The 24,059-nt window shown below is 39.7% G+C and overlaps 1 protein-coding gene across 1 annotated transcript in view; it reads left to right on the plus strand.

Annotated features, from left to right (window-relative positions):
- Positions 1-24,059, plus strand: part of Meis1 (Meis homeobox 1) — a 134,713-nt gene that overhangs the window by 29,813 nt on the left and 80,841 nt on the right. The window lies entirely within an intron of this gene.

Genomic DNA, 24,059 nt, shown 5'->3' on the forward strand with positions numbered 1-24,059 from the left:
TTAGGCAATGAAGGAGTTTTGTTGTCTAAGCTAGTGGGACTATACCAATCAGAATTGCAAAGTCTATAATGAATTTAGCGCGATTCATCTGAAAACAAGACCAGGAAAGTTTTCGGGAGGGGGGGGGTTATCTTGTTTTGTTTTGTTTTTAAGGCACATGTATGCTATTTGCCCTGGGAATAACTTTGACAAACATAATTTTAAGCATTTGAGACATTTTATTGTTCAAAGAGAAGTTGCTGACTTAATCACGAGTGTAAGCCTAGTAAAAAATGGAGCCTGGAGTAGTAAACTAGTCCAGAGCCGAGGCAGAAGCAGGTGACCTCTGACCTCTGACTTTTACTGGAAGATGATATGCAGCATAAATCCAAGGGGCCTTTTTTCTTTCAAGTGCATATGTGTATGTTATGGCGTCGCTGTTCACAGCCCTGTAGTTAAGGCAGCGTCAGCACTTTTGATATATAAAGCCCTACATTCAGAATTCTACTTACATTATGAGTTTTCAAAGAGGTGTAAATGGAATCTAAATTCTTTTTTTTTTCCTGTAGCCCAAAATTGCTACGTGGGGGTCACAGCCGAGCATTTTGTTTGTTTCTCTTTTTTCATTTCTTGTTTTTAAAAACATACATCATCTAAGGATGGGCAGGCAGCTTGGCTGCTGCATTAAGGCTGGCAGACAGCTGAAATGCGCTTGAATTTAAGACTGTGATGCCTAAGTTTTCTCCAACATAATCTGATAAGAGGATTTTCAGAGGGCAAATGCCCAATGCCAGCTCTTCCCCTCTGTTGAGCCATATCAAGGAGTTAGGAATTTTGTGTGTTTCTTTTAACTTCAACAAGTGATCTCCCAAGGGCTATTTAATAGTGAATTTGATTATAACCAGGACCCAGGGACTCTTCCATGTTATTGGTTTGTCACTTAGAAAGTTTGCCTTATATATAAAAATATATAAATATTTTTTTATATTTAAGACCACCACCTTGGGTTTTTGAAATGAAAGGCTTCTCATTTTCACATAAATCATTGCATTGGAAGCCTCTCAACTGAACCGTTTTAAAACAGCTGGCAGATGAAGCAGACCTACCCCCATTTGGCAGATGAGAAAAATAAGATATGGACAAGTTTTTGATTTCTTGAGGTGGCAGCACAGTGCCTGACCTAAAATCCCAGTGTCCTGATTATGCATATAATATTTCTCCTCCCCATACCCTCTTCCTCATCTCTCCACCAAATAACTAGTCCATTACTTCACTGTAATCAGATAAGAACTTTCTGTGCTGCCCTCCCCTCCCTGTCCTCCACCAGCTGGGCAACAGAGGTAGTGGGAGCCACACTTTTAGGTCTTCTTTGCATTTCTTTCCTTGGTGGGATTTTTTTTTTTCCTGCAGTGAGATTTATTCCTGCAAAGTGCAGAACGATGCCTGAAAGTGTTGCCAAAACAACTCTTGCACATTTCCATGTCAGCCATGACCTTTCTAAACCCGTTTTTTTAATCCCTGAGACCTGTGGAGCTGGGTCTTTGTGCAGCCTTTGGATTAAGTGCGTACAGTGGCTTGTCCATGTTTTCCCTGTCTGCCTCTTCTGGCAGGCATGGGTGTGTGTAGGCTGTGCCAGCATTTGGCCTGTAGTACATGTCCTAAATAGTTATTTACACAGTTTGAGTCCATTTTAGTCAACTGGGTAAATAACAGCCCTCTTCAAAAGATTTATAAATCCATAAATATGTCTTTATACATACCCAATAGACAGAAATAACTCAATCTGTCAAGAACATATCCAGAGAGGTGTTTCCCCCACAGACAGGAGTAATACATATTTTAAAACTTTCTCTACTGTCTTATTGGTACTGCATTGCCTTTTCCTCGTTTCTTTTCCATTTCCACCACTTCATTATGGCACCTGTGGTACCAAAAAAGAAAAAGAAAAAGAAAAGAAGGGAAAAAATTCCTTGAGCTCTGACCCTCTCTTAAATAGCCTCTCTGCCACATGGTGCTGGTAAATAACACTCTCTCTCTCTCTCTCTCTCTCTGTGTGTGTGTGTGTGTGTGTGTGTGTGTGTGTGTGTGTGTGTGTGTCTTTCAGTGAGTCCTAGTCTTTTGGACTTTCAAAGTAAATAAAATAAAATAAGTCATCCAGAAGTTTCCTAGTGCCCTAACGTATTTCAAAAGACAGTAATGGCTACTTCTGGTTAGAGCTTTTTGCAGTTTGGATGTTTTGAGAACCTGATCATTTTCCAAGTTAGTAAGTTATCATGATTGATGAAATAGTTTTAGAGCAAATTTTTACATAAGTATTAAAAAATGAAAGAAAATCCAATCCTGAGCATTCTAAAGAGAATGTACATAAGATCTGCAATTAGGAAGATACCGGAGATATTATGCAAAGACTTAATGTTGATTCATGACTTACATCGTACAGCTTTCCCCACACCTAAATTATTTGTCACGACAGCTTGTATCTGTATTGTGTCCCTTCATTTAATAGTAACACCTGTGGCCCTTTGCCCAAGCAAGCCCCCTTGAAATGGGCGTTTTTGAAAGGAAAGCTTCACTTCTGTGTTTGGCTGGGAATTCTGCTGCTCTTACTATGACATTGATTTTGCCTACCTTTCAACTTCCTTAAAGCATTTCCAAAGATATTAGATAGAGTCTTTATTTTATCCCTGTCAATTATTTGCTATTTTCCCACTTTTCAGGAGAAAAAAAAAATGACTCCGAAATACTGGAGAGTAGTTGTCAGAGGCATCCTGGCCTCTGGGTCTCTGGGCTTTGTAACTACATCAGGATGGAGGGTTCTCAGGATTCCCAAGTAGTGTCTTGTAATAGGATCAGGTTGGCAGATTGTGTCCTTCAAGTGTCTTTTTTATCCTACTGTGCTCGGTGGCCCTACTGACCATAATCGGGCCCCATTCCAGGAAGTGTGTGGTTTGGAGCAGGAGAACCAAGCAAACCTTGTGCCTCTTCCCATGAGATTCCTGATGCAGCCACTCTATGCCTCACCAGCAGCTTGAGCTATGATTTGCCACATTTTGAGTTTGGGCATGTCTCCCTTTGTGGTCCAAAGTCAAGGGAGCTGAATAAGTGATAAAAATAAAATAAGATTTTAAGGACTGTCAGTTAATGTAGGTATTTCCATCCCCCACTTTGTGAGCCAGGTCATGGAGGATCAGGGGGGCAAGGGGACTTGCCCAAGGCCACATCCTGGTTGGTGGTCGAGTTGAGATGCATACCCACCAAGTCTGAGTCCAGAGCCCAAGCTCCTAAATACCACGTCCCATTTGATGTAGTACTTTTTGTACTTTTTTTTTTTTTTTTTTTTTTTTGCCAGACATTCTTTCTATTACCAATTCGGCAGCTTTCTCCACAGCCGTCTGTACTGGTCTGGTGCTGGGCTCTGTAAGGGTGACATGGCTTTGAACATGACAGAATCAGCTGAGACTCCTAGGGGAAGACTGCCTGGGAGTAAGAACCCAGTTTTGTTTGCTAAGTAGAATGGCGATTGAGCTTTTTACAAGGAGAGCGTGATGATTGATATGATTAATTTGTATTATGTATTAAGAGCCTATAGCATTTCACTCATTCAGGAGTTATTGAATTGAGAATAAGAGCCCAGAAATCAAGTCAGGATTTCTCTTGCAGAACATTTCCCACTTAAAGCTCATCTTATTTTCCCGTTTTGTGAGGATCAAGTATTATTTTGACAACAAAATTTGGTATGAAACATTTTCAAACTGAGAGAACTTTAATGGTTGCTGGCACCTCGAAAACCCATGTACGAACTTCTCCTTTTGGGGGGCAGGTCTCAGATCAACAACAGTACCCACTAGAAAAAATAAACAGCAAAACTCACCATGTTTCTTTAAAGAGGAATAACTGAAAAGCACTGCTCTTTCTTTATAATATAATGTATCCATCGTTTGCAACGCCCTCCCACGGCCCCACCCCCTCCACACCAGCTTTTGTATGAGTCCAAACAACCTATGGCAGAAGGCAATTCCATGTTTTATTGAGGGGAATCTCAAGGCAGTTGTTCCAGACCTGTGAAGCCAGCAGGCAGAGCTGCCTGAGAGGGGGTGGGGAGCAAGAAGGGAGGAGGTGGGGAAGGGGCCACATTGTGTTCCGGATGACTGAGCAACGATTTATATGCCAGCTCTCCTTTTTACATGAAGAAGAAAAGTAATAACAGCCCAAACCCAGGCATTTGAAACAGTCAGCTGTCCGATGAATAATGGGATAGGTGGGAAGGAGCTTTCTGATTGGATGTCTTAATGAGCACATTTCGCACAGAGTTTGGGCTGCAGTTCCCCTTGACCTTTGCCCTTTATTGACCAAACTGACACTTCATTTTTCACATACTTCCAATTATGGCTCGGCTTAAGTGTTGCCCTCCCTCCTTTATTTCTTTCCTATGGACAACTTGAGAGTGGTCGAGGCCACAGAAGATATTTTAATTTGAAAAACTACCCTTGCAACTCAGGTTTAGGGGTGTAATCTGAAACTGCTGTCTGTTTGTAGTTTTCTTCAGATGAAAACACAAGTTATCGCCATTTGTTTAGAAACAGTTTTCTTGGGGGAAAAAAAAAATATTTCGAACTGATTTTGAAAACCAAGTATTTATAATAACTCGAGAACCTTGAAGACGACGAGAAGTGCTTCAAAGTGGGTTACTTTCTTTTCCTTTTCTTCTCTTTCTTGTTTGGCTTCATCTGTCTGTTGGTCAAAGTGACTTGTCTGATCCACATTTGTTCACACTTGCTTCTTAAGCTTCGCATCTCTCCCGGGACTTCTTATATTTCAAGGGCACTGCAATGTATTTTGGCTAATACACTTTGGAGCGAAAGGGAAAAGTAAAATATAATTGTGACCACAGGCCCCCGGGTCTTAGACCATTGCACCCTGTGTGTTACTTTGCTTGTGTTTAATGTTGGGTTGCAAATTAAAGTGTGGCCTTTGCATGTGGTGGCAGGCAGAATAGGAAAATGATTTCCTGGTGGGAAAAGTCAGGTGTAAAAAAAAAAAAAAAAGAAAGAGGAAGTTATTATACTCCACAAATCCCTGTTATCAAAAGGTCCATATTATTAACTTCTCAAACACGTCCAATTAGATGTCTAGATTGAGAACTATTTTCCCAGGAACATCTTGTAATGCACTCCCTTTTCTTTTATTGACTCATCAAATGTGGGTAACAGTTTTCTGTTCTCCATTTGCTTGGCTTCTCACATCACGAGAGCAGGTCCTCTTGCAGAAAAATAACTTCATCCTCTGAAAGGACTAACTGCATTTCGGGGCATGAACTTGGCCATAAGCATTTTCACTAAAAGTACATCTTCTCTCTATTAGGCCACATCACTAGTAAACTTGAGGTCACTGTTTTTCATCTTAAACAACCAAAGCATGCATTTGAGATTATTTACAGCCAAATAGATTTCCTTCTCTCACACCCATTATCTGTCTCAAAAGTGGATGAAGTGTTACCTACTTTATTATGTAGCCCTCTGGCATATCCATGGCATATTTTTTTTTACTATAATATGGTAATAAAAGAATATGTAAAAGACAGACAAAGGTTCTGTCTTTTTCTGTAAGGTGACCTCTGTTACCAAGTAACTGCTTTACTTATGAGCTTATTAAAAACTCAAAAAATGAGCTTTTCATACTTCACAGGCATTGATGTGAAAATGAGCTGTCCTGTGAGTAGTTTTCTTGATCATTTTTAGAACAATTGATTAGCCAAAGAGCTCCTGTCATTAGTTGACATTGACTGATAGCAATTTGTCACAAGCTCTGAAGGTCAGCTAGACAGTTGGAGTTTCAGCTTGTCTTTGATTGACCTTTACTGATTCCATCCTCATGTGATTGGGTTTGAATAGGTCTGACCCTCGATTGGAAAAGACAGGACATTAGTCAACAGGGTCATTTCTTACAGTTTCTGTTGATTGCACATTTTTATTTATGTGTGAACTCTTGGTCTGGATTTCTTGGCCATTTTTATACTCTCAGTTTTGAAACTTAAAAGGTGTGATATTTATTAAGTGTCGCCTTAAAGCCACAATTCTGTTTTCCCTTTGGTTTGCATTTAACAGAAGACTTGCTATGTGCTGCCACCAAATCGCCTACTGACACTGGCCTTTGCCACCTGGGCTGACCCGGGGGTTTTGTTGATGGATGGAGTTTTGTTGTTGCTTTTAAGGAATACGGACTTCAGTGTGACTTGTAGAGCTTCTAAAATTATACACTCATTCTTTGACTTTTCTAGAATTAATTACTTTGTCTCTCAAGACTCATGCATTATTTTTAATAAATGGAAATGGAGCAGTAAAGAATTATGAATAATGATGTTATGTCATTTCATCATTTAGCTTTGCAGCCAGAAGCATGAACATTTTTTTTTTTTTAAGGTAGCTACTTTTTTAGTTTCATTCAGTCTGCTAAAAACTAGAGAATTCTCTCTTGGCTAGAAGAGTACTAGGGTTCTAATGAGAGTGGAATATATTTTCTGTTGTAGGGGACCAGGAGTTAATTATCCATAACATTCAGGTCTTTCCTTTCCAAACTGTAAGATATCTTCCTAAGCTGCATCACATGTAGAAGAATAGCATCCATAATCATAGGAACAGCATTCATTTTGTTGCTTTATGTAAATACTAAAAAAAAAAAAAAAGGCGAGCTTAGCTTAACAATGCAGGTCTCAATCTGTAATTATTTCATTCAGTTCTTTCTTTCCTCTTGTTCCTTCTCACCTTCCCTTCTTGTCTCACTCCGGTGTTGGATTTTAAACTATAAGCAATAACTCGTTTTTCAGGTTGGCCCTCCCAGCTGTTCCAGGGCCACCACATGCAGCCTGGCACAGCCTAAACATGTATTTTAGTTTCTCCCCAAGAAAATAAATGAGGAGAGAATCCATTGTCCCAGGTGGTGGATTCTTCACCCGGTGTCATTCTTGGCAAGGCAGAAAGTGAGGAAGTTAATTTTAGGGAAGTATTCATTTAACATAGCCCAAGGAGATAAAAAAGAGTTTAGCATCATAATCTCCTCTGTAGACAAGCCAACACGTTATCAGGAGTTGTATTTAAGGGGGGAAATGTAGATTTATACATTCTAGTCAAGTCATCAAAATGGATTAAGTGCTTACTGTGTGTCAGGTGCTTTGTGTGAGGCTGTGAAAATGAGTAAGTAGGTCATTATATCTGTCCTCGGGAAGTTTGTGTGCACCAACAAGGACATCAAGTGTATGAAAGCGAAATGGTCACTAAGTACTGGGGGTTCCTAGGGTGCTGCAAGTTGTACTTATTTGTCAACATACTAGTGACCCAGCCTGGGTAACTCCATGGTCAGGACTGTTGCTGAATCACATGGTGTGGCCACCCAGAGTCTCTGCTCTCTGGACCATGGGGGGCATCATCACTTTTATCCCAGTTAGTCACCTGGCTGCTGACTCAAATTGATCTTCATGGATATCTTAGTGGGGGAGGGGATTCCTGTAGCAGTTTGGTGAAGTCAAGGGAAACTTTTTGGAGTAATATTAAAAATAATAGGATAATATGGGAAAACAATTATATTGAAAATCCCATTATGAAAAAGTATTTTTAAAAAGTGGATTATATTCCTCCCCGGAGCTCCCCCCTTATGGTGAATTAGCATCCATATATCAGAGAAAACATTTGACCTTTGGTGTTTTGCAATTGGCTTATTTCACTTAGCATGATATTCTCCAACTCCATCCATTTACTGGCACATGCCATACTTAAATGCATTGTACTGTCATGTATAACTAACTAAAACAAATAAAAAATTATAAAAAAGGTGAATTGTAACACAGTAATGTAAATGCTTTGTTAAATATGCATTTGTGTAACAAGATCTACCCCCAAATCCATTGTCTACTGCATTTTTGAAGTGGTGATGAATGTAAGTGATGTGTTAAGGTATTTATATCAACTCTATCATGATATATGAATATGATTTCCACGGGGGAGAAAGTCATAGTCCCTGCTAATAGTTCTGTGGTTTGTTACTTATCTATGTACATGCGTGAAGGAAATAGTAATTAGAGGTTAGTAAGAATAAAAATAGAATTTTTACTCCTTTTTAGTGACATATGCATCTTCAATTCTAACCATAGACTCATTGGTGGAGGGAGAATCCATGTGGCCCAGGGAAGAGCTTTCAGCCTTGATTCAAGTGTTATGGCCAGGAAGTAGTAGTCCACAAACCCCCAGGTTTGAGCGAGTGACTCTCTTCGATGCTGGTGTTCTGTGTTCTTATTTTTTACCACAGGCTGAAATGAGCCATAGATGGGCCATATGGGGGTTGTCCTTCTCAGAAGACTGCCTGGAAAGGAATTATGTATTCTCCATCTTTGGATATCCATTGCTCAGCTCAGTTACAGGCACATAGTCATTGATGGATCCTCATTTATTAAACAGGACTAAGAACTCCTTCCTGTTTTCAAGCTGTGATTACACTACATTCCCTCAGGACTGATTTCTTCTGGGTGCCAGAAAGCTAATCTCCCATGGAAATCTGTCAAAGTATAAATAGGTGCCAAGGTCTCACCTGTCCTGGCTCTCAGAGATGCATTTCAACAGGGGCAATGAAGGAAAGACTCCATGAGGAACTGTTTCCGAAGTTGGTGGTAGATGAGTTTGGGGATGTCATTTGAATTACGCCACCTATGTATTTCCCAGTTTTTCCTGTTCCTCTCCTTGGATACCATTGGGTGCCCATCAACGGGCTTCTAACAAAAGATATGGAGAGACAGCCCCAGCATTTCGGGATCTTTTGAGGGATTGTAGGGCTGAGGGTGAGAATGGATTCTGAGACAGGACCTTGAAACAGGAGTGACTATGTTACCCTTGGAGGAGGTTTTTATGGCCTATGCACTTCCCAGTAGCAGATATGATTTCATCCCCTGGGATGTGATACTTAGCTCTGCCTCTGAATTCATCTTCCTCCCCCATGAATGCTAGCACTAATTAAAGATGGTAGTAGAGGATTTGGCTGTCGGCCTAGCAAAAAATAACCCAAACAGTACATTTATGCCAAGCATTTTCCTTAAAAAGATGTAGGCGTTGTCTACCTCTTTGTATTGATTGGTCCCAGAGGTAGAGTCGGTGAAGTTGGGTTTGCTCAAGTGTCTGGCTTTGTGGATTAGTTCAGTCTTGCAGATAATTTTCCATAATTACTTAACCTAAAAGCATTCTATCTGATTAGTACAATTAGCTTTGGCTTACCCCATTTACCAATATAACCCATATGCATTCCCTCCTAAACACAGCTTATTTTATTTCCTAACAAACAATAAAGTGGAACTTCTTTTTACTTATTTCCACTTTAGGAGGAAAAGAGAACACGATTTTATATAACAAATCTTTTTTTTTAAAAAAAATTTTTTTAGATGTTGATGGATCTTTATTTTATTCATTTGTTTATATATGGTGCTGAGATTTGAACCCAGTGCCTCACACATGCTACGCAAGTGCTCTACCACGGAGCCACAACCCCAGCCCTTATATAGCATATCTTAAATTGTATTCACAGTCATATGTTTTAAGGAAGGGTTAATTGAAGAGTAAAGGCAGAACATATTTTGTCTGTCAATAATCTTTTTGCTAAATTATCAGCATTTAATCAATGCTATGTCTTTAACAGTTTTTTTTTTTTATTTTTAGTTTGACTCTTTGCATCCATGTTCCTATTGAAATGTAGCTATGACACCAGGCAGGTAGCACCGTGACTTCTTTTTATTCTTTGATGCCTTGGGATAAAAGCATATGCAGATGTTTCTTGCCTTATGAAAGGATTATGTCCTTTAATCCCATAGTAAATTGAAATTATCAAATGCAGGAAGTGCATTCAATGCACTTTGTAGAGTATCATTTATTCATCCTCGTGGTCTTGCGTCTGGCTGGAAGATAGGGTTCCCTGCCCTACATCATGAGAGATCATCAAACTGCAGGCTCCTAGCCCAGGAAAAGACCAAATTTTGAAATACGGTTTGTATTGAATATGAATCACTTTTCCACCATTGAAAAGTTGAAAAATATTCTAAGTCACACCATTGTAAATTGGTACAATCCGTATTGAATTTTAAAATGCATATATCTTCTCCCTCTCATTCTAAGAAAGAATTTAAGGAAATTAACAAATTAGATAAGTATACAATTACGTCAAAATAGTAGATGAAGAAATTAGAATAAAAGGAAAATGAGCAAGAAGAAGTCATAGAGTAGTAGTTCAGAATAATATGAATTACAAGATCATGGATAATTGCTGGAAGTAGGTAGTTAATTTGGCTCTGAGCTTCCTAACAGTCAAAACAAAGAGTGAAATAGAATTTCCAAGATTTATAGCATTCTTGGACGTTCCTCAGAAGAATCCTTTTAACTGGAATTAAGATCTGAAAGAAATTCTCCTCATGTCTTCACACAAAGACCCAGCGAGATGGCGTAGACTGATATTCTCAGCAACATCTGTATGACTCCTTTTAAATTCCTCTCAGCTCCTGGCACAATGCTGGAAATATAATAACAGTACTAACTTATTTGATTGCTTGATTTGACTAGATGTCTGGAATCATATTCAATCAATTCTTACTCATAACTTTTTGGTATTTAAGCTAGTCGTGATTTCCATGATTGGAACAGGTGATAGCCTGTTTTAATATGACCCAAGGTACTAATTGTTTTGTCATGCCTAGAGGTCTTTCTCCACTTGTCTATCTCCTTTTAATCTTCTGACCATTTTATGGTGGATCACCAGCTCTACTCTCCCATCTTCTCTCCCTCCACTTTGGGGCCAGTGGTAGGGGTGAGAATGCTCCTGTCGATCTGGCTATTGTCCCCTGAAACAGGGTTCATGGAGCCAGAGAGACTCAGATGAGCAATGGTTAGACTAGGCATGGTGTGGGACAGTGTTGGGATGCCAGAATGGAAAGATTCTGATGCACTGTCTTTAAAAAGGAAGGTTTGGAGGGAATATTATTTTCGCCTGTGTAATTGAGGGAGCTGGGCCTTGGGAATATTTGCATTACCCCATCTCAGTGCCAAGAACATCCCCTTATGTAAAAGGAATGAATTTAGTGCAAATAAAAGGCAGTGTTTGATCCTGTGAATTTTAAGCTTAATGAGAGGACTACTCCTCAAGATAGAAGAGATGAAAACAGAAATCGTCTCACCAACTGAATGAGTATTAATCGAATGTCCACTGCATCCTGACGCTAGATGTGAGAATCCAAAGTCAAAGAGGTCATTTCTGGAAAAAGGAAACTGATAGTCCAGTGAAGAGCAAACAGTTGACATCTCAGAAGTTAAGTCTCATGCGTGAGTAGGCTTGGTGCAATTTGTAGGCCCAGGATGACACCCAACAGAGATGCAGCAACTCCCTGGCATGACAGGCATTCTTAATGGATCACAGCACCCTTTCTCATTCAGCCTGGTTAGAACTCAGATGTGGGTCCTTCTGCATACAGACTTCAGTCATGGTGAGACTGGCTCTGCTCTCAGAGTCAAAGTTAGCCCTAGGATAATTTTTTTTTTTAAATTCTGTTTTGTTTGTTTTTTTTTTACTACCGATCTCTCACTCCCCCAAGGGAGTGAGTCTTTGATGGAAACTTGGGACAAATAGGGAAGAAGAAGGGCACAGGAGGCAAAGGAATCCATTTGTGTAAAGGTGCAAAGAAGGAAAGCATGACATTGTGGAGGCTTTGCTAGTGCGTTATCATGAATAGAGGACAGGCTGTGAGCAAGGAAGTGTGTCTGAGGTGACACCCAAGAGGTGTCAGGGACCAGACCATGAAGGATCCTATATGCAGTCCTAAGAAGTCTGGAGTTTGTGTAAGAAGCTGTGGGGAGTCACTGAACACCTTAAGTAACAGCATGGTCAGATCTGAATGGAGGAGGGGTCAGTGCAGGGGGAGGCTGGAGGCAGCCCTGTGGTTATTCAGAAATCTTGAGGCTGTGAAGGAAGGCAGAGTGAAGACGCTGGAGAGGAGGAGGGCTGCACAGACTGAGAGACTGCATGGATGTGGGTGGGGTGTGGTAGGCGATGGAAGGATGGAAGGATGTCAAGGTTTCAGAAAACGGGCTGTGTGGACTACAGGTCCCCTCGGGCATGCCCGTTGTCTTCTTAAGCATAGCTCTCTAGAGGCTGATGCAGCAAATGCAGCTGGACCTGGATGACTGGCTGCCCCCCGCCCCCCATGCCCTTGCTGGTAAGAAGTGACATATTACCCACCCCTTCCTCCGGGTGGCTCACCAAAGTCCTTTCTCCTTCCCTACTGCACTGCTTTCCCTCTGGAGAGGGCTCTGGCTCCATGGGGACCAGGGGCTGGGTGGAAAGGAAGAGGCTAGCCAGGCTATCATGGGAATTCAGTGACTCATTTCATCAGTTTACTGCTCTGAAAATGAGGTGACTTCCCCCTTTGCTTGACAACTGATTGATGAACACTTCCTGAGTGCTGCCGAGGAGCTGTTTTGCTTCACAGGACTTCATGTTTATGGGCTCCCAGTGGATGCCCATGCTGATGTGCTACAGCCTTTTCCACTTCCCGGCTGCTAAGTTTTCTTTTTATGTAGAATTTTCAGATTACCTGCTCAAGACTTAACAGAATCCAGGATTAGAAACAGTAGATGCGTCTGCCTATGGATACCGTGCTGATTATTATTGACCTTTTGCCAGAATGTTAAAAAATGAAGCCTACTTTTAAATACTGAAATGGTATTTGACTTAAGAACACCATCACCTGGTACTTAGTATGTCTACACTGGGAGTCTTCTTTAAAAATAGTGTACTTCGTTTTGTGTATCTAGGATTTGTTTTGTTTTCTTTTTAGCTTTCATTATATTCCCAGGACAGAGTTTTTAGAAGGATTGGTCTGTACTTTGTTTCCAGATGTCTGGATGCTCTTGGAAGAAAAGGAATGGGTTTTGGAAAACATTAATTGCTCTGCTAAATGATGGAATGTTAATAATAGCCACATAGCAAGAGTTTGGAAGCATTACTTGTAGGATCCAAGAATATTTCTGAGGTTCATTTTTCATAATTGAGCGAAGGTAATAGGTTTGCATTCTGTGGACCAGGGTCATCATCTTCAATACTAGTCACAGCCCTTAGATTTAATTTTCATTTTTTCCGATGAAGGCAGTAGGTTTAATGTGTCTTACTTTGTAGCTGGAACAGATTCTATTTTTAATCTGTAAGTCAAATATGGCACAGAGCCATGTGCTGCCCGGATCCAAATGCATAACTCCTGTTGATATCAGTGGGCTTTGTGATGGATTGGAAAGAACTATTTGGTCTTTATTCCAAATATCTGACTCTTTAGAATTAAACATGCCGAACAAATTCTAGCACTTTTCAAGTTGAAATGAAGTATTTTCTAATGTAGCAACCATGCTGGCTTAAAGGAATAATGCAACAATTCCAAATAGACACACACACACATAGCCGTAGAATTGGTTTTCAGGCAGAGAGAGGCAACTGGGCTCAAGAGATGGGCTGGCATAGCAAAGGACATGGCTGTATTGAGCTAAATAAAATTGCCTTTAAATAGAAAAGATAAGAGGAGAAAGCCTTTTCTTTGGATGATACTGTGCTCATCAGAGTACATGTTATCGTTGGTGGGTAATTCTAGCAAGTCCTGCTTGTACTTCCTCACTCTTATTACCCCAGTGGTGGGAAGAGTGTGGCAATATTCATTCAGAATTGACTGGTGTTTGCCTCTACAAATAAATTTACTCACATCATAATTGTTATAACAGGATTGTTTGATTACCTGGCAATGGCCTTGTGCTGAGATAGCTTTTGGATCACCTGTTCCTTGGGAGCGTTTGACAGACCTCGTGTTTATTATCCAATTGAATGTCAGTAGCAATTGCAGCTAAAGATAAACAAAAATGCAAGTACTTGTTGACCTTGACTTTTTTCCATGAGAGATTGGACTCGATGGCTCTATTGCTGTTGAACTGATAAGGGTTATAAACAGTAGTTTAAGGAAAATGTTTTATTCCCAGAGGAAAGTGCCCTATTTGCTGTGGGAAATGGCCATAGCTTATACACCTTTTGCCAGATTTTCTTAATTCACTTTTATTTGGGCTGTGGGAAAAGGATATAGGAGAAAAGCTTTTTATGGCTTTAATGTACATTTGCATAGATTGTCATAATTTGTGAATGGCATGGTTAGTGGATTGAATGCAATTTTAGAAGAAGCCAATGGTGTTCCTAAGATTTATGAGACTCAGAAACATGATTTCTTTTGAAACTATTATGTTAGCATAACATTGTGTTTCAGAGATGAAGGTCTTGCAAAAAAAAAAAAAAAGTGCAATAGACCTGTGGTAGTCTTTCTGGTTTTAATTAGAACATAAAAATGGAATTGGTTAGTGTGATCTCACTAGAAGTAAAGAGAGAAAATTGACCCGGTGAATATCTACCTGGGACACTCTGGAGTGCATGGGGGGATGTGGCAATCTGCATTTTTCTCTGGGCACAGTGTCTTTAAGTTCCAAATCTGAATCCAAAAACACTGGACCATTAAGGATTCCCCCTTCTTGGTTAGACCTCGATGACCTGCCCTATTTGCTCTAAAAAATCCCACTGCAGTTTCCTTTTGAGGAGAGGTGTTTTGGCTCAATGCCACGGGCTTCAACTTTTGCTCTTAAAATGTTGTTTTGATGCATAGTATAGCGATGGCTGAATTGATTTCTGAGCATAAACGGTGGCCTAGATTCTTACCCTGTGGAAATCCATGGAATTAAGAACTCTAGGTTCCTGGAGTGATAAGAGGTAAGCAAATGATTAGATATGCATGCAGGGAAAAAATTAAGATGCTTGGAGAATGAAAATAAGGGTGTATATCATTTGCAAGTTTAATGTAAATGTAAGCCACTAATACAACTAATAATTTAATGCTAATATGTGAGGGTAAGTAAATGTGATTCTAATCATTTCCTATTTGGTGTATTTTCAAAGAGTTCAGAGCAAAAATGTACTGTATTGAAATACTTCCTTGGCTATCCAGAATGAAAATATGGTCTGCCAATAATCATGGACCTTGTGAAGCCTTTGGGATACTAGTAACTTTTATTTCTCTCTAGATAGAAGTTTGGGAAAATCTGAGAAAATAGGATCTGAGCCAGAGTTTCTTGTAAGGAGGTTTAGAACACAGTCATATTATGGGATTTAGTCAATAGATGTACAAGCTGAGATATAGGCCAACGTGTCCTTTTAAGTAATCTCTAGTATTATTTAATACTACAGAATATATTTTTTGTAAAAATATTAGGTCTCATAATCTATTTCAAAATGTTTGACAATAACTCAAACTTTTTTGTGTGTGAGAATAGATCTTTTGAATGAAATGTTAAAATAAAAGTAAATATTTAAAAATTAAAGAAATTCATGCTAGCCAGGCAGTGTTACAGGCCTGTAATCCCAGCAACTTGGAAGGCTGAGACAAGACGATGACAAGTTCAAGGCCAGCCTCAGCTATTTGCCCTCCGCAACTTAGGCAGACCCTGTCTCAAAAATCAAAAATAAAAAGGGCCAGGGATATAGCTCAACAGCAAAGCCCTTCTGGGTTCCATCCCCAGTTTAAAAAAAAAAAAAGTCTCACCATATATAACCAAAAGTAAATTTCTTGTACTCTTTAGCAACCAACAAGAGAAGAGTTCCACTGTCCCCGTCTTCTTTGCTAGGGCCTATTTCTTTACTTGGGTATTTCTTCGGTGAAGAGCTGCTTGCAGACCTCCACTTTTCCATGAGACTTTTATGAGGAACAGTGGAAATCTTTGCAATGACAGATGCCATTGCAGATTATTATAATGTCCATTACTTGGTGAATGAAATTAGGAAGAGTTTATTTCTGACATGGCACATACCCTTCCCTGCAACAGAAGGACTGCAACCTAGAATCTTTGTTAAAAAAAAAAAATCCTCAGGATTACTGGTGATTCTCTCTGGTTGATATGTTAGAAATGAGCAAAGATGAGTGCTGCCTGGGGCAAACCTGGTCCCCAGCAGAAGGGCACCCAGGACTCTCAGCTCAGGCTCCTCTTGACTGTGTGAGGGAGAACTGTGTGTGTGTGTGTGTGTGTGTGTGTGTGTGTGTGTGTGTTGGGGAGGGCGGGTATCCTACACTTTTCCCGCTAGTCGCTGAAGGATGTGGCAAGGATGTTGAATTGTTTGTGGCTGGCTCTCCATCCTGACTCTACAAAAGACTTCTGAGTTTATCTGCATTCTTCTGCGCACCAGTCCCTAGGCAGCCACCTCCCAGGCCACTTTGTGGGAAAGCTTTCTTTATGGTGGATGACGTGGCATTTCTTGTCACTTCCTCAAATTCCTTCCCACTGCCTATCAGCATTGCCCTGGACTTATCTGGGTTGAGCCTTAGCCAGCTAGAGCTAATCCAGGTTCCTATTTCACAGGAGCAAAGTGACAGCAATGACGCTGCCATTTCTCAGCTTGTGACCTGGGGTGCTGGGGGAAAGGAGCAGAGAGAGAAGCCGTGCTAGAGTTGGGGGCCATTGGTGGGACTCTCAAGCCTCAGCTTCTTTTTTCCCCCCACCAGTCTTGTTTCTCTGTAAGACTTGTTCAGTTGGATGTAACTTTTCTAACTCTAACCTAAAGAAGTAAATGGCACTTACCTGAGGTTGGTTTTCTTTCTTCCACAGAGATTGGCCCTAACAATTTGAGTCTCTTAAAGAAAGTCATATGAATTGGGATTTAGAGAAACAGGGCCATGTGTTCTGAATCTTCTGTTATTTAACAAATATTTGCAGAGCAACTGACATGTGCCAGATACAATGCCAGGTGATGGGAAGATCTTCAAACACATAACAGTTTTTTTTTAAGAGTTTGCAAACCCTACACCGCCATCCTTGTGGCAGGATAGATATTCGTGTCTCTGTTTTATGGGTGGAGATTACTCAAGGCCTGAGGGTGGAAGTCTGAGAACAAACAGAACCAAATTGGGCAGACACCTTACTTTTGTACCAGGTTAAGAAGTAACTTAGTAACTGGTATCTTCCTGATCCATTTCTATTTGAAATAGGCTCACCAGTTCTTTCTTTCACTCTCTCTTCCTCTCCTTCCATCTTTCCCTTCCTCTCCCTCATTAAGAGAGAGAGGAGAGAATGAAACTAGGAAGGATTTTTCCAAGGAAGCAATCAGGCATGGCAGGCATTATGTTTCATTTATTCATTTGTTCACCCACTGAAAGTACCTCCTGTATGTTGGAAATGGTACTAAGTCCTAGGACAACAGAGAGGAGTAAGACCAATCCCTGCCTTCAAGGAATCTGTAATCCAATGTTTTGTTTCTCCCCTCATTCCCAAATTCGGACACATCTAGAACAAACCTATTGCTTGACACTGTTCTCTCGGGAGTTAACTACTCTCCCAATCAGTATGGCTGATACTCTCCAACGATTCTCAGGCGCAAGGGGCTTTCAGACTGGTCAGCACTGAAGCAATCTCCCATTGGTCTCTCCTCATGGAAACTAGGCTTGCAGTGAATCAGATTTCGACATAAGGTGCCTTAACTTCTTTGGGCAGAGGAACAGCCTATAAGATAGAGATAATATGAGTACCTAACTACAGGGTTGTTGAGAACACTAAAGATGTTAGCATCTCGAACTTAGAACAATGCCTCGTACTGTGTATGTGCTAGCCGCTATTGTCATCGTGGTCGTGGTCGTCATCATCATCCTTTGATTTATTTTTCTTTGTGGAAAAAGAGTCTGGGAAGGACTGGTGCTCATTCCTGAGCATGAGTGATGGTTGTAACAAGAAATCGGGAGTCTAGTGCTGTTCCTGAAAGTGGCTTCATTCTATAGTAGGGAGTGCTTGAACTTCCTTTTCTGTCAGGATAGAGAACATTCTAAACTCTGGGGGCCACTGAGGTTTACCCTGCGCTGGAAACTTCACTGTGGTGTCCGCCAAGTCTGCCACTTTCACCTGAGGAGGTAGTGATGAGGAGGTGGTGGATTGAGATATGGACTCATTCAGTTCTCACGGCAAGGCTGTATGTAGTCCACTGATTGCTTTTAAACAGTTGCTTGTATTCTTTCTACACCACGAATTACAGTGTCTGCAAAAATGCAGTTCGCTGTGTGGGTCAAGGTGATGTTGCACAGCGTACTCCTTTTGGACTGTCAGATTGGGTTAGGGTTGAGTGTCCTCAGGGGCCCTTGGTAGAATTTCTTACAGGATCCCAGCTGGCATGGGAAATGGATTTACCCACTAAGAAAGGTCTTTTTTGCACCTCTGGTCTTATCCTGCCACAATAATCTTTGTCTTTGATGAAGCTATGGAAGCAGTATCATCAAATCCTTTGAATTTCAGGATGCTAATATTTACTGGTAAATATTAAGGTACATGAAGTCTACACTTAGTATTACAGATAAACTTAATTTATATATTCATATGATATGTATAATATATATGCATTATATACATATATATTATAGATAGATAGATCCTGAGGACTAGGCTTATATTAATTGAAATTGTTGAAATAAGATTTTCAAGATCTGTTGCTTATTAAGAGTGAAGAGGAAAGTTTAATTCTGGTGGGTATGGAATAATGGGGAGGCAAAATTAAATCTATAGGGAGGTTTTTATTTGTTTGTAGCAAATCAACTTTCCTCCCTCTTTCACCTACAGAGGTATTGGTGGTGCTGGCTGCCCACTCTTGCCCTGCCCACCTCATTGTCCATGTCTCTTCTTGCTCTACTTCATCTGTGCAGTGTTGTAGCGAGTTGTGACAAGCACAGAGGGTCCGCTTCTGATTTTGACTGTTCAAATTGCTTCTTCTATCCATTCCCATGGTACAGTGATGCGTGAAGTTTTGGTACTAGCTCCAAACCCATCCCATCTCAAGTGGTTTCTTAACAATCAAACAAGATAAGTCTTCCTTTTAAAAGAGGACTTTTTTTTTTTTCAATGCTAGGGATGAAACCCAGGGCCTGTACATGCCACACAAGCACTTTTTATACTTGTGGCTATCATGGTTTCCTTGAGGCACCATATAGTAAAAATGTCCAGGGATCTTGATGCCAAAGCCTAGGATGCTACACAGAAAACGAAAAGTATAGGCAAGATCCACAGAGTGTTGCATGAATGTTTTTTTTTTCATGTATTATTTGTCAGCAATGTCCTAAATTTTATTATGAATATTTTCATCATGCAGAGAAATAGAGTGAATTGCACAATTAACACTTATAACTCACCATTCTGTTTTAACTATGGTAAACACTTTATCATTTTCCCTGTTTGGAGAGTAAAGAAAACACACACAAGTATGTATATATTACTGTGTATGCTTCTTCTGTAAGAACAGAATAAGAATCCACGGATTTCTGAGAAGGAAGATATTTCAACTACACAAATATTTTCCCATCAAAGTGTGCAAACACTTATTTTGGAATCTTTGAAACAGATGCTGAACCAACAGGAGAAAACAGTTATTTTTACCCTATGTGAGGATCAGCTCATGGTGATCAATTCCTATTTTAAGTACTTGTATATGTGTATTTCATGCTGGGAACTTTGGGGTGTCTTTCAGAGAGGCTATATGGTAGACTTAGAAGTCCGCTATCCTTACTGTTCCACGTGCTCTACGTTAAACAAATTGTGTAACCTTGCTGCTGTGAAATGTCTTCTCTAAAATAAAAGAAGTTGGGCTACATAACTGCAATATTTCCCTTCAGTTCTGAAATACTGCTCTTCTAGGAAAGCAAATTTGAAACTTTGCTTTCAAAACTGGGTAAAGGACCTGGGATAAACATTTCACATATTGATTGAAATTTGCAAAAGGTCTATAAGTTCTACCTAATTTCATGGTAAAGGGGGAGAAATTCTGAATCTAGGCCTTACTATTGATAACAGTAATCAAAAAGTACAGGCCAGCCAGGTGCAGTGGTGCATGCCCATGATCTCAGATACTTGGGAGGCTGAGGCAGAAAGAGCACAAGTTTGAGGCCAGCCTCAGCAATTTAGTGAGATTCTGTCTCAAAATTAAAAAAAAAAAAAAATGAAAGGGGCTAGATATATAACTCAGTGGTAAGGCTCCTCTGGGTTCAATCCCTAGTGCCACCACCACAATAAAACTTTACAGGTCATCCCCAATATGTGAGTTTTTTGAATATTTGGATACAAAGAAGTATTGCAGATTTGATTCTTTTACATACCTATATAGCTGAAGAGTCAAAATGTCTATCAGGCTTTTGACTAGATGTGGAATATATAAAAGTGCTTTATGTGGTTATTACTGAAATATCCAAGTGATTTGCCTATTTAAATGTTTGGATTTGGCTTCCTGCTCACTCCCCACCCCCACCCAGTAAACTTCCTCTATGGTGGAAGAGGGTTGTGGGTTTGGAATGGCCAGGGTAGATGGATTAATATATTATATCATGTAAAAGATCATTTTAGTTAGATCATGTATGAGGTTTGTCTTACTTGGTTTGTGAAGAGTTTTCATGTTTTTTTTTTTCCCTTGGCAAAATATGTACTTCCAAGAATATTATGATTAGGTTAACTATGTGCTAAGGTTTTGAGAAAATATCTTTTCCGTTTTCTCTTTTCAAGAATTAATTATTTTTAAAATCTACTGATAAATCAGTCGGCACTATCAGCATTTATCATCTTGAATTTAATAAGCTGATAACAAGCTGAATACATCTGTCCCAGTACATAGGAATAATAGAAACTTCAGTCTGATGTTGGCTAGTGAAAATTGTAGCAAAATCTTATTAGTACATCTGCCTTCATAAGCAGCATTAAAAGGGGGGGGAGTAGTAAGGGAGATGGAGGTGTTCTGTCTTCCTAATGTAAATATCCTTCTGTGGCTTACCTGCCAGTTTTGTGTTTCCAAAGTTACTTCTTCCTGAGGTTTTTTTTTTTTTTTTAAACTATTTGATGAGAAGATTACACTGCTACAGACCAACTAAAAAGGGATGTATTATTTGAACTTCTTCCATTGTTTTTAAAATCATTGTTTGTGTTGTAATCCTTTCAAAGAGCTAGGCAGTAGCCGCTTTCCTGTTTAGAGAGTAAGATTTTTCCATTGGCTGATCACCTTCATTTAATCCTCAGAAAGTGCATACTTAATTCTTAGCAACAGTGCATTTTTAGCATCAAGGACACATTACCAAGAAAAACTGAGTATGGTAAATGACTAGAAAAAGAAAACCTTAGTTGTCTAAGAAAGCCATTGTGTCTTGCCTTTAGAATCTTATAAATATCCCACTTGGTACAATTAGCCTCTGTAAACATTTGAACTACTTTGTAGTTGAAACACTATCTCGGTCAGGAGGCAAATGAAGGAAGGTTTTTCAGACTGATTCCTACTAGGGCAGGTTTACTTTTTCTTGTTGGCATTACTTGGGGGTTATATTGCACTAAAAATGTATCTGCGATTGTTCATATAAACCTTTAACCAATCTGCTTAAATTTTGGAAGCTGGCAGGATGCGGAACAGCGTGGCATTGTAGAGAATATCACTGAGTCCCGAGTCAAGTGTAGAGTGCTTTTGCAGCATTGTGCTAATTTTAGCTTACAAAGAGGATGAAGATAAACTGCCTACCGCTAGTTTGCCATATGCTATCCTGGTGATAATATTCAAGTGCAAAATATTCCATAGAGAGTCTTATTGTTTCAGTAAGGGAAGCTTGGGTAAGAGTTAAGCAAATTTCTGCTCAGTAAGTTTATAAGAAATAATGAAGTAAAACAATTCTCAAATGCAGGTAGATGAAATCTGCTAAATTTATTTTGGCTTTATTGACTTTCATGGGAGTTGACAGAATTAGTTTTGGTTTATATTTGATCCAATTTTATCTATTTTTCACATGTAAATCTTAAAAATCAATTTGAATAAATATTGATCTCTTTCAGAAAGGCAAAAATAGAGTTTGGATTGCATAAAACTGCTTAAAAGACAGCCTCCCTTGAAGTTCAATAAAGGAATAAAGCAATCTGTTCAACTGGTTTTAAAATAACACTTTAAAAAGCCTTTTTAAAAATGAAAAAGTCAAAATCCATTACATTTCCATATTTGGCAAATTCAGCGTCTACAGTTTCACCGAAGAGTGTTTGACCTATTTATTTGTCACTGAGACCACTTCACAGTGAAGGGATTGTTAGTTCCTGCAAAACTGAGAAAAATCCAATGTGCATAGCGCATTTGCAGATGGAAACAGACTGTGTAGCCGGATTTGGAGGGTGGGTTGGATGGAAGCTTTGTGTTAACAACTGGTGAAAAGCTTGACCTTTGAGTGACCTAGGTCAAACAAACCCCCAGCTCAAGAGCTCTCCTTTGACATGGATACCTGTTTGGGGAAGGGGGCCAAGAGAGGGAATGGTGATAAAATTATGTTATAGACCTGCTAGCTTACTTTTTAAAAAGTTTTGGTTAACTTGACGATTTGGGGACATAGTGGTCATTTTAGTGTGTTATAAAATACTGTAGATCTGTTTGTAACAGTCAATAGGAAAGCATGACAGGGAGATTTCTTTCTTTCTTTCTTTCTTTCTTTCTTTCTTTCTTTCTTTCTTTCTCTCTTTCTTTCTTTCTTTCTTTTTCTTTCTTTCTCTCTCTTTCTTTCTTTCTTCCTTTCTTTCTGTCTGTCTTTCCTTCTGCTTTTCTTTCTGTCTTTACTTCAGTGATGTGGGCAATACATGCCCCCCTCCAACCTCCCCATGCAATATGATCTGGGTTGTGATTCACAGAGTTGAATGAATGGGTTGAGCTCCACTGATGGAAACATTTGATAATGTGTAAAATAAAAGCCCTGGCTAGGAGGAGATGGTAAGGCTTCCATTGTTTGTCCCCACACTTTGTTTTTATAGAGATTCTCACAGGAACAAATAAATTGGAGTAAATAAAAGCAAAATAGCCCTGCTAGTCCATATCGTGGCTTCACACATGCTCCCAAGTCAACTTTGGCAGGAAACTAGCAAAAAGGTCTGTTCCCTTCCATTTGCACTGCATCTTTATCTCTCCGGTTCATTGTTTGCCACTGAGTGCTTAAACCTCAACTTCCCAAGTAAAAGCTTCCTGTTGCTTGCTTTTAAATATAGTTTTGTTACAACAACAAGAAAAAAAAATGGAGAAATGTATTAAGGAAGCCAACCGGTGCAAAAAAAAAAAGGAATAAAGCAGGTCTAGTCCAATGTGATGACAAAACTTCAGAGTTGAAAGGCACCCAGTTGGCCAGGCAGGATGCAGTAATGGTCGCTTTTGAGGAATACAACCATAGGAGCCATCTTCGTGCCTTCTCCCGAGGTCAAAAGTGAAGCAGAACAATGAGCATGTCCAGTGTTTCTCACACTGGCTCTGGTGCTGCGTTTGGTTTTACTTAGTTTTAACTCTTTAGCATTGTTTGTGGCTGGAATTTTCTGCCCTTTCAAAATTGCAAGTTAGTGGAGAACTCATCCTTTTTATTAATCGTGCCCTTGCTTCAAGATCCTTTAATGTCAGAATATCTGAAAAAAATGGTATCCATTTCTGTGGAAAATATGGTTCCTATTCCACCTTAATGGGTGGGGGTTACTCTGATACTTCCTGCAATTTGGGAGGAAAGTGCAGCAGTTTTCTCAGGCTTGGGATATAAACAACGTTGTTTATGCTGTTTCCACTCCCCTAGTCTCTCTGTTTGTGCAGGCCCTAAAACAAGTGGGTCTGTTTTGCATTTAAAAAATTAGTGTATGTTTTCAGAATCAATCTATCAAGTTAGGCCAAGAAATGCCTTAAGAATGCATGGTTGGGGGTTACCAAATTCTGGCTTTCAAAACTTACTTGACAGCTTTTGAAAACATTGACTCCATACTCACAAGGATACATGGGGCTTGGTGCACTCCTTTAATTTCACCATAGAAGCAGTCCATTTGGATCTTCTGCCTGGCTCATTGAATGATAGATACACAGAAAGCTGCACCCAGAAAATGATTAGCACCACCCAAATGACCTTCTCCAAAGGGAATTTCCACTGTACCAGAACGTGTGCAGCATTGTGAAAGTACAGTTTATTATAGATATTTAATGATGAATCTGTTATAAAT

This window comes from Urocitellus parryii, chromosome 12 (assembly GCF_045843805.1).
Source record: "Urocitellus parryii isolate mUroPar1 chromosome 12, mUroPar1.hap1, whole genome shotgun sequence".
Lineage (NCBI taxonomy): Eukaryota > Metazoa > Chordata > Mammalia > Rodentia > Sciuridae > Urocitellus > Urocitellus parryii.